Source organism: Denticeps clupeoides, chromosome 2, assembly GCF_900700375.1.
Source record: "Denticeps clupeoides chromosome 2, fDenClu1.1, whole genome shotgun sequence".
Classification (NCBI taxonomy): domain Eukaryota; kingdom Metazoa; phylum Chordata; class Actinopteri; order Clupeiformes; family Denticipitidae; genus Denticeps; species Denticeps clupeoides.
In genome coordinates, this window is record NC_041708.1 from 2,405,486 (window position 1) to 2,419,597 (window position 14,112).

The following is a 14,112-nucleotide window of genomic DNA, read 5'->3' on the forward strand; positions in this document are numbered from 1 at the left end:
AGGCTCGTTTCAGACAGAGCCCACCAAAAACCAGTCTAATCGAAGCATTCACACTCGAGAATACGCACAAAACTTTATCGTGCTAAATATATGAAATCTAATACTGAGCAGGTTGGCCATGTAATCAACATTATACAATATCAATACACAATCAATCAAACTATGTGTGTATTATGTGCTCATTATATTTTTTGTGATTGCTATTACAAATCACAAACATCGCTCTCAGCAAAACAGACATTATCAGGGAAATGATCAATGATGAAAAATCCATTAATGACAAAATCCATCAAGTCTCTTTCACATGACACTTAGTTTAGACACGATCTATGTGTTCATGAGGTCAGGTCATGGTGACTAATGGTTATTTGTGACCTATTATCATGTATTTGCAAAAAGCAGCAGCAGCAGCAGCCAGTCGTTCGATCATCCTGACAATCTAAAGCAGATTCAAATCATACCTGGCGTACAGTTTCTTTGTACAAGTGACCTGATCTACTCAATTCAGCAGGTAAAGGGGGCCGTCGGTGACACCAAGGTGGCGGTCCGGGGCTCTAATATAGAAACTGGGACAACCTCCACCGGGACGTTGCCTCTATTTAAAGAGCAGACAGCAGCTGCAACGCTGACTTAAAGCACGAAAACAGGACCCGGCGCACCCAAAATAAAGGCCAGCCGAGAGACAGCTTTACAGAGGTCCGGGTCCTGAGAAACTCTACTGCCCTTATTCACAAAAATGGACGTAACGTATCACGTTTCTCCATGTACCGGCAGCAATATGTATATATTAATAATTTAATAAAATCTCACCAACAACAAATACACGTACACAAATACAGGATAATTAAGGTGAAATAAATAGACTTGGCCATTCCTTTTAAATAATTCGAAATGTTTGATCGTGAATCTTGTAGACCTACTCGTGGCTGCCAGGTGCTAAGAGGTTTATGTGCAATATGTACAAAATGTTAAAAAATTGAGAAATTCATCAATGAAAAATAGACAACTTAATTCCAGACTTACACTCTATTCATGTTCATTCCATCTGCTCTAAATAGTTTTTTTTCCTGGTCTTAAGTCTAGGAGTGTGACATAGTTTGTGACTTTGCACCGTACAAAAATAAATGAAATAAATACGCAAGCTCCTCCCACTGTGCTGTTCTTACCATACCTTGCCTTGGCTTTTATAAAGACTAATATATATATATATAAAATATATACACACACACACACTTTATAATTACACCAAAATATTTCCTAATGTAACACTAGTAGCTACAAAAGCGAGTCTTGTGTGATTCTATGGGAGCGAGGCTCTGATTTTCAAAACCCAAAGGGAAAAAAAACACATCTTATGTGCATAAGTAATGTCATTTTCTAGGCTCTTGTTTTAACAGATCTTCCCAAAATTCAAATTAGTGTACAAAATCGATTTATCGCCCCGCTCTAGCTATAGGGGAGGCGGCCGATTGGTGCTCCCCATACTGTGAATTGTCCCAGTTTAAGACAAGGCTGAACATATGGGAGCAGAGAAGCTCTATAAGGGAGACTTCTGGAGATAAAAGATTGATTTGCATTGTAGAGTTGAAGAAGAGGAAGTTTACCAGAAGTTTCTACTTCCCTTTTGGGACAATAATGTTTACTTTCTGCAAACGATTCACTATCAAAGGGAAACTGAAGGTCCTAGAGGAGTGCTGCGGTGTTACCTTGTCCTGGCACCACACCTTCTTCATCCGAAATGACAGCAAAGTCAGCAGAAAACAGCTAACTGCACCCTCGAACTCGGGACACAAGGTTTAGGATCACTTTCCGATTTCTCTACGACACGGTCGCTATCTGCTACAACTGCCTTCATGCACCGGCAGCAAGCAGTCGTTCCTGCGTTCTGCAACAATTCCTGATAATTTTTACAATGATAAGGTGGTAGTAGCCTAGTGGGTAAGACGCTCGCCTGTGAACCAGAAGACCCGGGTTCAAATCCCACTTACTACCATTGTGTCCCTGAGCAAGACACTTAACCCTAAGTTGCTCCAGGGAGACTGTCCCTGTAACTACTGACTGTTAGTCGCTCTGGATAAGGGCGTCTGATAAATGCTGTAAATGTAAATGATATGAACAAGGTGATGATTTTAGCCTATTTCAAAAATGATTGTGTATTCAAAGGTTAATATTAATATAAATGCACAAATGTAGTTAATGTTTGCAGATTTTGCATTTGAAATGTTTTCTTAAAGCATTGCCGTGTTGGCTACTGTTTCCAGTAGTTTTCAGTATATCACTACACCCATCACACTGTTGGAATAACTAAAAATTATTGAATTATAGAAATTTCATTTGAAAAAAAAAAACCTCTTCGGGACGTGGCTCTCGTGGCAGTTGAAGGCGGTCCGAGCCCCCTCGAGGGTCGGGTGGTACATGCGTCGCCGTGTCTGCTGGCGCCAGGCTCGGTGGCAGCATGTGGTTGGGCCGCCATGGCACGGAACCAGCGGGCTCGGCGAGAGTCGGGGATTCTCCTCCGCTGGCTTGGAAGCAGGCAGGAGGGCCTAACTTGAATAATGAAATTATTCTGTCCGTCTGATTGGCCGCCTGTCACTCGCCATATGTGGCCGGGCTCCCGTGAAAACCAAGCTGTGAATTAGCGTGCGAATCGGGCGCAGACACGCCGATGATGAACGCATGGTGTGAAGGAGCATCTAAGAAGGTGAGATCCGCCTGTCTGCTGGTGTCTCCCTTTGTTTATGTTCATTCCTGGATTCAATTAGGCCAGTTCAGGGTCTCTGGTAGAGATGTAGGTCTTGTCTTTCATTTGGAGTGGTGGAGAAAGAGGGTCTTAAGCCCTCGAGGGAGCCTCTTTTTCCTCTGAGGTCTCCCATGCTGATCCTGGACCAAATCCAGAAATATGAGCCCATTTATCAGTTACTCTGATCTGACATATTCATATTTTTTTTTAGATTCAATTTGGTTAAGAAAGACCTGTCAATGTGCACTTTTATAAAGCTAAATTCTCAAATGAAGTTTATTCATACCAACTTGCTTCGGCCAAATAGAAATAGTTTGTGTTAAAATTCTGTTAAAAGGCTGAAGCCCCATAATTGACACTTGAGGCCTTTCACCTAAAATAGGTTGATAAGGCAGTGGAAACGATAGTAATAAAACCTTACTTCTACTTCTACTCTTCATGCTGTAGTGCATTTGCATTCAAATACTTGTGTGCTTTTGCTGAAGTGGAAGTTTAATGGGTATCGTGGGTATCGCGGGTATCTCGTATTCAAGTACATGGTCTGTCTACCACAGAGCCCCCGAAATGCGGCGTGATTCACTTCCTGTTCTTTTATTCAGCCGCTCTGATTTATTAATGTGTCTTTAATACCCGCAGCACACTTATGATAATAAAATACTTAAGCGGGAGCCGTTCTGCTGGTAAGCACCCCCCTCACCGTTACAAATCGTACAGCACCTAAAGTGCCAAGAAAGAAAAAATCCCTGAGATGACAAGCACGGAATCATACACAGATGTGTCTATTATTAGAAGAATAGTAAAGTTTTTTTTTATTTTATTTTACTTATTTAGCGCTGGGATTTTGGAAGCGCTCGGAACTTATTCCAGGAAGGCCGGGTAAAGCCGAGGCGTCTCTGGCGGTTTGAAAAGCGCCAGCCAGTCGGTCCCCAGGACCTCCCGCCGCTGCCGGCCCCGCTCCCGGGTACGGAGCGGACTCCCAGTGTGCATGAGCATCTCCTTCCCTTTAATTACCATTATCATCGCACTTCCATCATCCCCCTCAAATCCTCACTCGATGAAGGAGGCGGAGTCTGCCACTTATTACACAGAATTACGAAACGAAGGACATATTTACCTATCTCGGCTCTAGGATGAGAGTTTCTGCATAATCCGGCCCTAATGCTCTGAAAAGTAAGTGTCGCTCCGAGGAAGTGGTTGGAAGGAACAGAGGAACTGAGACTGCCTGGAGGACAAGGCAGTGGCATATTGGGACGCTGTGATGACATTAGGCGGAAGCAATATCTGGGAATGAGGTTTCCACTTACGGTCGGGGGCTTCACTTTCTTCTTCTTCTTCTTGTTTTTCTTCCGCTGTCGCCGGAGAGGGTTTGCTTGCTGACCGTCACCACCGAAGCCTACTGCATTTCCCTTCTCGATACGATAACCTGAAGTCACAAAAGACAAGTGCGGTTGGTAAATACAACTCTTGGTAGATGAAAGCAGAACACATTTACATTTATGGCATTTATCAGACGTCCTTATCCAGAGCAACTTACAATCAGTAGTTACAGGGACAGTCTCCCTGGAGCAACTCAGGGTTAAGTGTCTCAGGGAAACAATGGCAGTAAGTGGGATTTGAACCCGGGTCTTCTGGTCCATAGACGAGTGTGTTACCCACTAGGCTACTACCCCCCTACATTGATTTGGCTTAATAAAAATCTATAAAGTGCACTGACAATTACAACATTTCCCTCATTATTGAGTATCAGTATTTATATAGTTTTTGCAATGAAAATATAGGAACAAAAGAAATGGCTGTAAACATCTGAACAGACACTAAATGTATGGGCCCTACGGGTCAGCAGTAGTAACACATACGGTTTGCCATTTTGACAGTGGAAATTTTTCCTTTTTTTGCATACCATGGATTGCATTGCCTTCATAACCTTTCTGTGATTCATATTATTTCCCAGGACTCCCTTTTTCAGGCTCTTGCACTTCCTCGCTGGACACTTAAACCCTTGCCGGGGTCGTGGGATCCCCAGTCCAGGTAAACGACAAACGACTCAAGTCAAATGCGAAATCTAATAGTAAGATTTTCTCTTATTCTGATTATTTGATGAATGTGTAAAACATGACCGGAGGTGTGTACCTTATTTCTGAACTGCTGAATATGGTGATTTATTCCGCAGCGAATAAGGCATAGCAGGGCTCCCACTCTTTCTTTTTCAGCCACTGAACAAAAAAGCGGCTGATGTGCTACATTACAATTTATATTACATTTACATGTTGGCCGAGGTGTGACCCCACAGGTTCTGTCCATGAAGCGGTCCATGAATTACTAATTTTATTCTTTTTCGACAACCAAAAGAGTGACGAAAAAATTGTACAATTACACGTTTTCACCAATAATTGTCTAATTTCTTTTCCACTGACTTTAAATGTTTTCATTTAGATTTTACATTTACAGCATTTACCAGACGCCCTTATCCAGAGCAACTTACAATCAGTATTTACAGGGACAGTCCCCCCCTGGAGACACTCAGGGTTAAGTGTCTTGCTCAGGGACACGACGGTAGTAAGTGGGGTTTGAACCTGGGTCTTCTGGTTCCCCGCTAGGCTACCACCATCCTTTTCGGATTTGATCTGAAGACTGAGGCCGAGTAGAGTTCATTCAGGGTCTCCCCCAAGGTGAAAAAGACGCTGTTGGAGCCTGCCCCCGGAGCAGCCAGGTGCAAAGCGTCTGAGGGCAGGAGACAAAAGCGACAGGCGGGGAGAAGGAGAGAAGTGCCGTTTAGCGGCGAGCCTCAGCCGGAACAAGGACAGTGAAATTGGTGGTTCGCCGCGGATAAAATGACTCTTATCTGCTCCCTCAGGCTGCCACCGTGCTTCAAAGTCCTCATATTTTTCTTTGTCAGCACCGCCGCTGACCTCCAGCGTGAAGGTATGGAGGGGGGGGGTAAATAAATAAGCGCAGGCCTTTCGGCAGCGGCGCGCCAGAGCCTGTCCTCTGTGCCCGCTGCGTGTAAGGGCGCGCGATTGGACATCAGTGATGATCGTGGGAAATCGACGTCGCCAGGCCGATAAGTTGATCCATGGCCATGTCTGGCCTTCTGGCATGGTCACCCCTCGTCCTGCCGCAAGCATCCTGATAACTGCACCTGGTATCCACCTGGTTTTACTGCTAAGTTGGTTCAATTAAATGTATAAAACAATGACTTATTATGGGCAACAGCAACTATATTCATCCAAAAATAAATAAAAAAGAATAATAATCCATCATGAATTCAGCAACGCTGTGATGCACACTGGCTGGTAAGAGTGGCAGAATTCTTGTGATGGACGGTATTGTGTTGATGTTTAAATCCATTTTCTGGGCTTTCTGTAAGAAGGGTGACCATGTATATTGCATGCGGTTACTGCATTACATTTACAGCATTTATCCAGAGGGACTGACAATCAGTAGTGACAGGGACAGTCCCCCCTGGAGACACTCAGGGCTTTAAGTGTTGTGCTTGGGGACACGATGCTCATAAGTGAGGTTTAAGCCTGCGACTTTGCTACTACCACCACCACATCATTTTTCATTCGTTTTTGCATTAATGAAATAAAATGAAAAGTTCCACACCATGTGAGCTACGATTGCCCTTTGGTTTAATGTAGAGCGGAACAGTAGCTCTTGGAGACCACAAGGGGGTGATATGAAATCTATAGTCCTTGATCTTGATCACCTGACAAAGTCGCAGTTCCTTGCATGACTCAGAATACCAAGGAACCTCAAATTTTGGCAATTTCTATCTGAAATAAAATTGTGATCTTTCGTAATAATTAAATCAAATCATTGGTTGATAATCCATTCGTTAAACAACCAACCGAGACATATCTGGCTGGTTCCTTTAGCCATTTGTATGTAAAGGAGCCTCATACGTCGTTTTTTCAAGTTACCTGACAACCACATGTTATAAATCCATTTTTTCAGATAATTGATGCATGAAAAGCAGATTAATTCAGCACTTATTCTGTGATTACGTGTTCAGTTCAGACTTTAGGAGGAGGTTTCAAAGAGAGCCAGACTGGTTCGCGGGACAAAGATTCAGCCCGGTCCAGGACTAAACAGTACGGCGCAGCGTTTCACAGATCCGCCGGGCTGATGGCGCCGCTTTTTACCCTGAAGCACACATCGCGGGCTGAGCACGCCGCCGATCTCTCGTCTCCATCCTGCATTCAAACGACGGCTCGGTTCCAGGGTGGTCTTTAGAGCCGAGTGACAGACGCAGAAGGTGGGAGAGATAGAAACGCTTCGTCAAAAAGGAAAAAACCCGGACAGGCAGAGGGAGGACTGTTTCCACCCTCGGCGTGCATAAGCCCATCTCGCGTACCTCAGATCATCTTTCTCGAGAAAAAGACGGTGGAGGAGGGCTGCTATTCCTTCCTTCCTTCCTTCCTTCCTTCCTTCCTCTATCTCATTTTTTTTTTCATTTTGTTGTGTAATAATGCCTTTCAGCTTCCCACAATCGTTCTTTGTTTGAGGGCTCATGCAAGTGCCGCTGTTCTGTTGTGGGCTAGATAGCCTCCTGAAGGTTCTGAATATAGCCTGTCATCCTCCAACGTGACGACTCCGCAAACGTTCCGGAAACGCCCTGTCAACCATTCACCTGCTAATGATTCATTGTTACCCTGCAGCACGACGCGGCCTAATCACAACTCTGCCCACGGTGCGGATTATCTCTGGGAAAGAACAGTTGCGGACACACCTTCGCGTATCCCATGATGCCCTCTTCCGAGCCCCCCCCCCAACCATCATTCCGCGCGTCAATTTATCTTTTCTTGTTCTTCTCCAGACCCCCTCCTCAGAAGAAAAGTTCATGATCAATCGCAGCCTCCTCGGCAGGCCTGAGAAGCAGGAGACAGAGCCAAGGCTACTCCTTCCACTCTTTCTCCGGGGGCCTCTCCCCTCCATCTTCTTCTCCCCTTTTTTAGGGGGAGCGAGGCGGCCGAGGAAAAAAAGATAGAAAAAGAGACGGGATTCTTTTTGGGAGGCCATAACTAATGCAGGCAGCCGTACCTTTTGAAGCGGCGAACCACACTTGGTTTGGCTCTTCAAAGGTCCGCTGCAAATGTAACGTGTGTACCGGCAGTTTGTGAAGTACAAATGCTCTTTTATTAACTAACATCAAGCAGACTCTCCACCGCCCGGCTTCTCTCCGCCTTCGGCGGCCACGGAATCCTTTGTATTACAACTCGAGGGCAAAAGGAGTCGGAGTAATGATCTCGCTCGTAATTTGTCAGACGTCGACTCGCTGGAATAAGCAAGCGGCGTAAATAAGGACCCGGGCAAGAAGAAAAGAAAAGGCATGGGCTTTTCGGCTCGTTGGCTTTAAAAAAAAATATTAAATGCTTACAGGTTAAGAGGGGGAGACGAAGACAATGCAAAATGTCAAACTCAGACACAATGTACAATTAAGCCTACAATAAGTTGCAAGGCCGCATTAGCATATTAAAAGGGACGTGCCACTTTGAGGACAACCGTAATGATGGTGTGCTAGTTTAACACCAGAATTTCTCCCCGTAAATGTCTCTTGGGTGGGACAGACTATTATTGCTAGTAAATATTTCCCATATTTGAGCGTTTTATAGGAATTTGTTTCTGGGCGATACTTCATTTTTAAATCGTATGTCACGTATCTCTGAGCAGCATTACACACACTAATTCACATTATATCAACAACATTGATATTTCATGTTGAAGTAATAATCGTGCATTAATAAAATGGCAATGTCGGCATTTTCCAGCAGGAATAAATAAGTGTATTCACTTGGCTCTGTTTGTAAGGAAGCACCACCAGGCCGAGTTGTCATGACCTATAGATTAATTATTCGAGGAAACTGAATGAACTGGAATTTATATACAATATAAATATTAAATTAGAAATGACAATGAATAATGCTGATATATATTGTATATTGATATTTTATGACACCCCTAGTAATACTGGATGAATATAGTTTAATTTTGCTTTCTGCCAGTCCAGCTATCAAAATATGAAACGTGGTAGATTATATTAAATTCTATTGCACAATATTATGATTGGCTGAGAGGCATCCTATAAACTTGGATATATTAAGATTTCATATCTCTTACTAATACGGAAGACATTTTCCTAGCAATAGTTTAGCAAATGTTTAGCAAAAGTTTCATTTCTATTGTTATAATAATCTTTCATAATCATCAACAGTTAAGCAATGCTATAACAATTGTTCAGGTCAATCAGTAGTTACAGTCAGTAGTGACAGGGACAGTCCCCTGGAGACAATCAGGGTTAAGTGTCTTGCTCAGGGACACGATGGCAGTCAGTGGGGTTTGAACCTGGGACTTTGTGGTCTTCTGGTTCATAGGCGAGTGTCTCACCCACTAGAATTCTCTCGTCTCTTTCTCATAAAACAGAAAGTTCTAACAACGCAACGAGGACAAAAATTAAAAATACAATCCAAAAGTGTCAAATTCCTTGTATTTAAGTCTTTTAACAGAAACATCCCGGTACACAGCTCTCTCTTTTCCTAATCATAAAGACGACTTTCCTCTTGGGAATCACAATTCATCTGGCAGCAAAATAACTGCGGGGAAACGATTTTTGTGCGTGTTTGTTTATCTGAAAAGCAGCTCATGTAATGGCAGCGAGATGAAAACAGCACGTATTGGCGTGGACTAGCAGGAAAAAACCCCGCAAAAAGTTGGCACAGCATAAACACGCTGCTCGTAAGACATTATGATTCATGTCAACATAATGACTTACATTTGTCTTAAGTTGCCGTGAATTAGCATGAACATAATCCATTATGGATGCCAGTTTACTTATGTGAATATTAATTTTGATCAATTAAGCAGCAACGCTGTGCTGTAATCCAAAGACCAAAACACAACTTTTGATTTCAGCCAAAACACAATGTGCAAAGTTGATGGGCGAAGTGCGGCTCGCGTGGCTGGAAAAGATAATCCTCCCACGCTTGGCTGCCGGTGCTTCCTCTCCCCTCTCTTAAGCACGTCTGTGACAGCAGGCCTGGGTCCCTCTCCCAGAAACCCAACATGGCCCCACCGACCAGATCGGTCACGCTGCCTCGAACGCATTCGAGAGGGACCGCGACTGAGAAGGGATTTTATTACCACACACACACACACACACGCACGCATGTTTAACATATTGGCATATTCGATAATGATGGGCTGATGCACAGAACATCATGTTCTAAAGGCACAAGTGCCTCTCGCTCTCTCACCACGTATATAAATTAAACAAATTAATTGCACATCTGAATCCCAAACCGCCAAAGTGCCACTGAGGTGCCCACTGCTCACTAAGGGTGTTGAGTTAAAAGCAGAGGACACATTTTGTGTGTCACCGTGTGCTGTGCTGCAGTGTGTCACAATGACAATAACAATCACTTTTACTTTTACTCAGATAATGAGTGACAGGGAAATTACCTGGATTTTTTTCTTCAAACTTTAGGATACTTTTTTTGCAGACTCTTACCATATCATACCATACACATAACCATACCATACACCATATCATACCATACACTTTACCATACCATACACCATACCATACACTTTACCATACACCATATCATACCATACACTTTACCATACCACACACCATACCATATCATACCATACACTTTACCATACCACACATCATACCATATAATACCATACCATACACTTTACCATACCATGCCACACACTATACCAAACCATGCTAAACCATACAATACCCCACACCATACCATGCACGTTACCATACAACTATACATTATACCATACTATAAACTACCTGGATTTTTTTTATCTGACCATACCACCCACCATACCATACACTTTACCATACTATACAATACCATACTATTTACCATACCACCCACCATACCATACACTTTACCATACTATACAATACCATACTATTTACCATACCACACACCATACCATACACTTTACATTTACAGCATTTATCAGACGCCCTTATCCATAGAAACTTACAATCAGTAGTTACAGGGACAGTCCCCCCCCTGGAGCAACTTAGGGTTAAGTGTCTTGCTCAGGGACACAATGGTAGTAAGTGGGATTTGAACCTGGGTCTTCTAGTTCATTGTCACGTGTGTTACCCACTAAGCTACTACAACCTTTTACTATTACTTTACCATACCATACACTTTACCATACTACAATATACTATACTCTTTACCATACCACACCATAACATATTTACATTATATTTATCCCTTATCCAGAGTGACTTACAATCAGTAGTTAAATGGACAGTCCCCCTTTGAAGCAACATAGGGTTAAAATTACACTTACATTTATGGCATTTATCAGACGCCCTAGTGTTACCCACTAGGCTACTACCACCCTGTCCATATCCTACCGTACCATACACTTACCATACACTTTACCATACCATACACATTACCATACACCATACCTTACCAAGTGTTGTACAAAGTAATGTACAAAGTGTTGTACATTAAAATTGCCAGGGACGGGACAGACATGGACACAATTTTCAGAAAAAATACAGAAAAACAATAAATTAAATAAAAAGAGAAAAAATTTAATTAAACAAGAAGTTGAATAAAACAGAAAACATTTATGACAACATAGTAAAAGCCTTAAGAAAGGACTGCCTAAGAAACCACATAAAACACTGCATAAGAACACCGTATAAAAACCACCCCACAATGGGTTAAACGCCAGGGTGTAGAAGTGAGTTTTTAAACATGTGATTGACGGAGCCTACCTGATACTGATTGGTGGGTCATTCCATAAATCTGGCCGATGGAGCGGAGCTATTCAGTGATTTAAAACCAAAGAAGAGAATTTTAAAACATACTCTAAAACAGACAGGGAACAAGTGAAGTGAGGCTAAGATCGGGGTTATGTTAAAAAAAGTCCAAAGTCAGAGCGGGTCGTAATGAAAGCGTGCATAAAATAGTAATAAAATAGGGCCGATTCAGGTTTTGTACTACAAATGTGAGGCAAACCGCTGGTCAGTAATATTTTTGTCTGGTCGCACCCGATTTTAACACTGAGAATAGACATGCAAAAAAAGTTGAATATTTGCATCTCTTTTATTGTGATGGCAGCATTTCACACTCGTGTCTTCTCCCCACCACTTTGGGGAGAATTTGGACAGCGGGGACACTTTCTTATCATTCACTCATGTTAATGAGCATCTCATCAAGCGGCTTTTGATGATGATAATAGCAGGCATAAAGGTAAAAATAGGAAAAAACAAAAATCAAACATACTTCACTTATACAACAAATCCTAAATGTGTTTCTGGTGAGTAACGTTTTGTGGTGTTGGAACCTTCAAAATGGCCTCCACACTATACACACCCACCCAGTCATATGTAGGGGTCTTTATAGTGTGTGTGTGTGTGTGTGCACTGTCTGTGTGTATATAGGCAATCAGTTCCATGCCACTGCTGGCTGCCTTGGATTGACACGTTCTCCTGCAGCCACGGACAACTCTGACCCCCTCTGCGCTCCACACCGCCGCAGCCTGTTGCAGGGGACCACTGGAGGGAGACCAACGTGAACAATTTTGCCGCCCTGCTCCTGTTGTGCTCCCAGAGCTGGAGGAGAGCTGTCCTCGGATAACCCGGTTCGCTGGCGCGCGGTTAAACAAAGCGGCGGAGCTCCAATCTGCCGGCGGATTGCACCTGTCGCGTTACCCAGGCCTGGGATTAAAGATTTATTTACTGCTTCAAACGCATTCCCATCCACGGGCCAGGAAGTCCATGCAAATGATGGAAAGGGGACGGAGTGTTCGTTCCCACAACGCAGAATCACTGCTGCTGTTTGCTCAGATCTAAATTTATACACATTTATCCATAATCTGACATCAGATGAGTATTCGCAGTACGTTGCAGGTTAACGCGAGCGGCTTTACGGCTCCGATCAGTACTTGCACGGGCGAACTCCTTGGAGAACCTGGTTGATGTCGGAAGGCATGTGATTTTGTGTGAAAATGAATACCTCTACTGGAAATAACACCGCACTCCCGGTTCAAAAACATGCATGGAAGATGTTTTAGCGTGGTAAATAAAGAAATAAAAATTTGATAATGTACTCTGTTGTATGGCAGTGTGTATCAGCTATGGTTTGCTGTGATGTATCGGAAACTGGCATCAATTCCATGGAAAATGTCACAGCAATCAGCCAATTCTACCCCATCAATATAAAGGAAACACACAAATATTAAAGACTGGTCCTTTTTTGGTGATTGATTATTTTTTACTATATTTAAGTGTAGACTCTCTCCTCCTCATTGTGCCACAATTGCCGTATTAATGGGTTCAATACAGAGGACGCATTTCACTGTGCACCGTGTGCTGTGTTGCTGTGTATCAAAATGACAATCACGTCACTTCACTTTACCATACCATATCATACACTTTACCATACCATACACCATACCATATTATATACTTAACCATACTGTAAGATTGGTACCTTTTTACATTCAATATTCGCATGTAACTACAATAATTATTTACCGGTGTTAATAAATTAGAAACTGTTCATTTTTAACCTCTATTGTGCCACGCCTCTTTCTGCCAGGTAACATCAGGTTGGAGTGGTTGAATACAGTGCCTTTGTGTGGAGGGAGAAGGAGTTTTTACACTCTGTTCTCTCCCCAACATGGTCTTTTTTACAATACCATACTATACCATATTTTTTTCCAGACACCATACCATATTATGCACTTTACCATATTATACCATGCACTTTACCATATTATACCATACACTTTACCATATAATACCATCAGTGTGTTAATTAAACCCGCGATTGAAGAAGTGCCCAGTCATTGTGCATCGCGACTTAAATCCGAAGTCCCGCATCCCTGCACGCCCCAACGTCTCTGTAAATCACTTTGGGTTTGGAATGCTTACATGACTACGGTCGCGTTGACCCGGGCCCGGTACCGGCAGTGTGCACGTTCGCCGTATAATGCGAATGCATATAAAGCGCCGCGGCACATGGCCTGGCCCGGTGCTCAGCCGGCTGGGATATTAAATCTTTTTCTGGAGTGGTACAAATGGAATAGCGGCAAGCGAGCGAGCGAAAGTGGAGAGGTGAAGGCTCCCTCTTCTCCGCCGCCGGAGGCAGAGGCCTGACCCGTGACGGCTCGCGGCAGTCAGGTTGAAATACGCCGAACGCCGCCGCATTCTGCTGAGATTAATCTTTCCGCCGGGCACCGGCAAGAAGGGGAAGAGCGCGCAGCGGGACTTGTGCTCCGCGGTCTAATCAGGCCGCCGTTTTCGGCCTCGCGGACCTGCGCGGCTGACTGCCGACGCCGGGCGTTACACAACCGGCGAGCGTGGGCAG

General features: G+C 43.5%; 1 protein-coding gene across 4 annotated transcripts in view; it reads right to left on the minus strand.

The window, feature by feature from the left end:
• rbfox3a (RNA binding fox-1 homolog 3a) overlaps positions 1 to 14,112 on the minus strand; it is a 380,882-nt gene that overhangs the window by 329,206 nt on the left and 37,564 nt on the right. For all 4 annotated transcript variants that reach the window (XM_028966599.1, XM_028966598.1, XM_028966600.1 and 1 more), the window contains exon 2: positions 4,045 to 4,163. The gene's annotated coding sequence lies outside the window, so the exon portion shown is untranslated. The remainder of the gene's footprint in view (positions 1 to 4,044; positions 4,164 to 14,112) is intronic.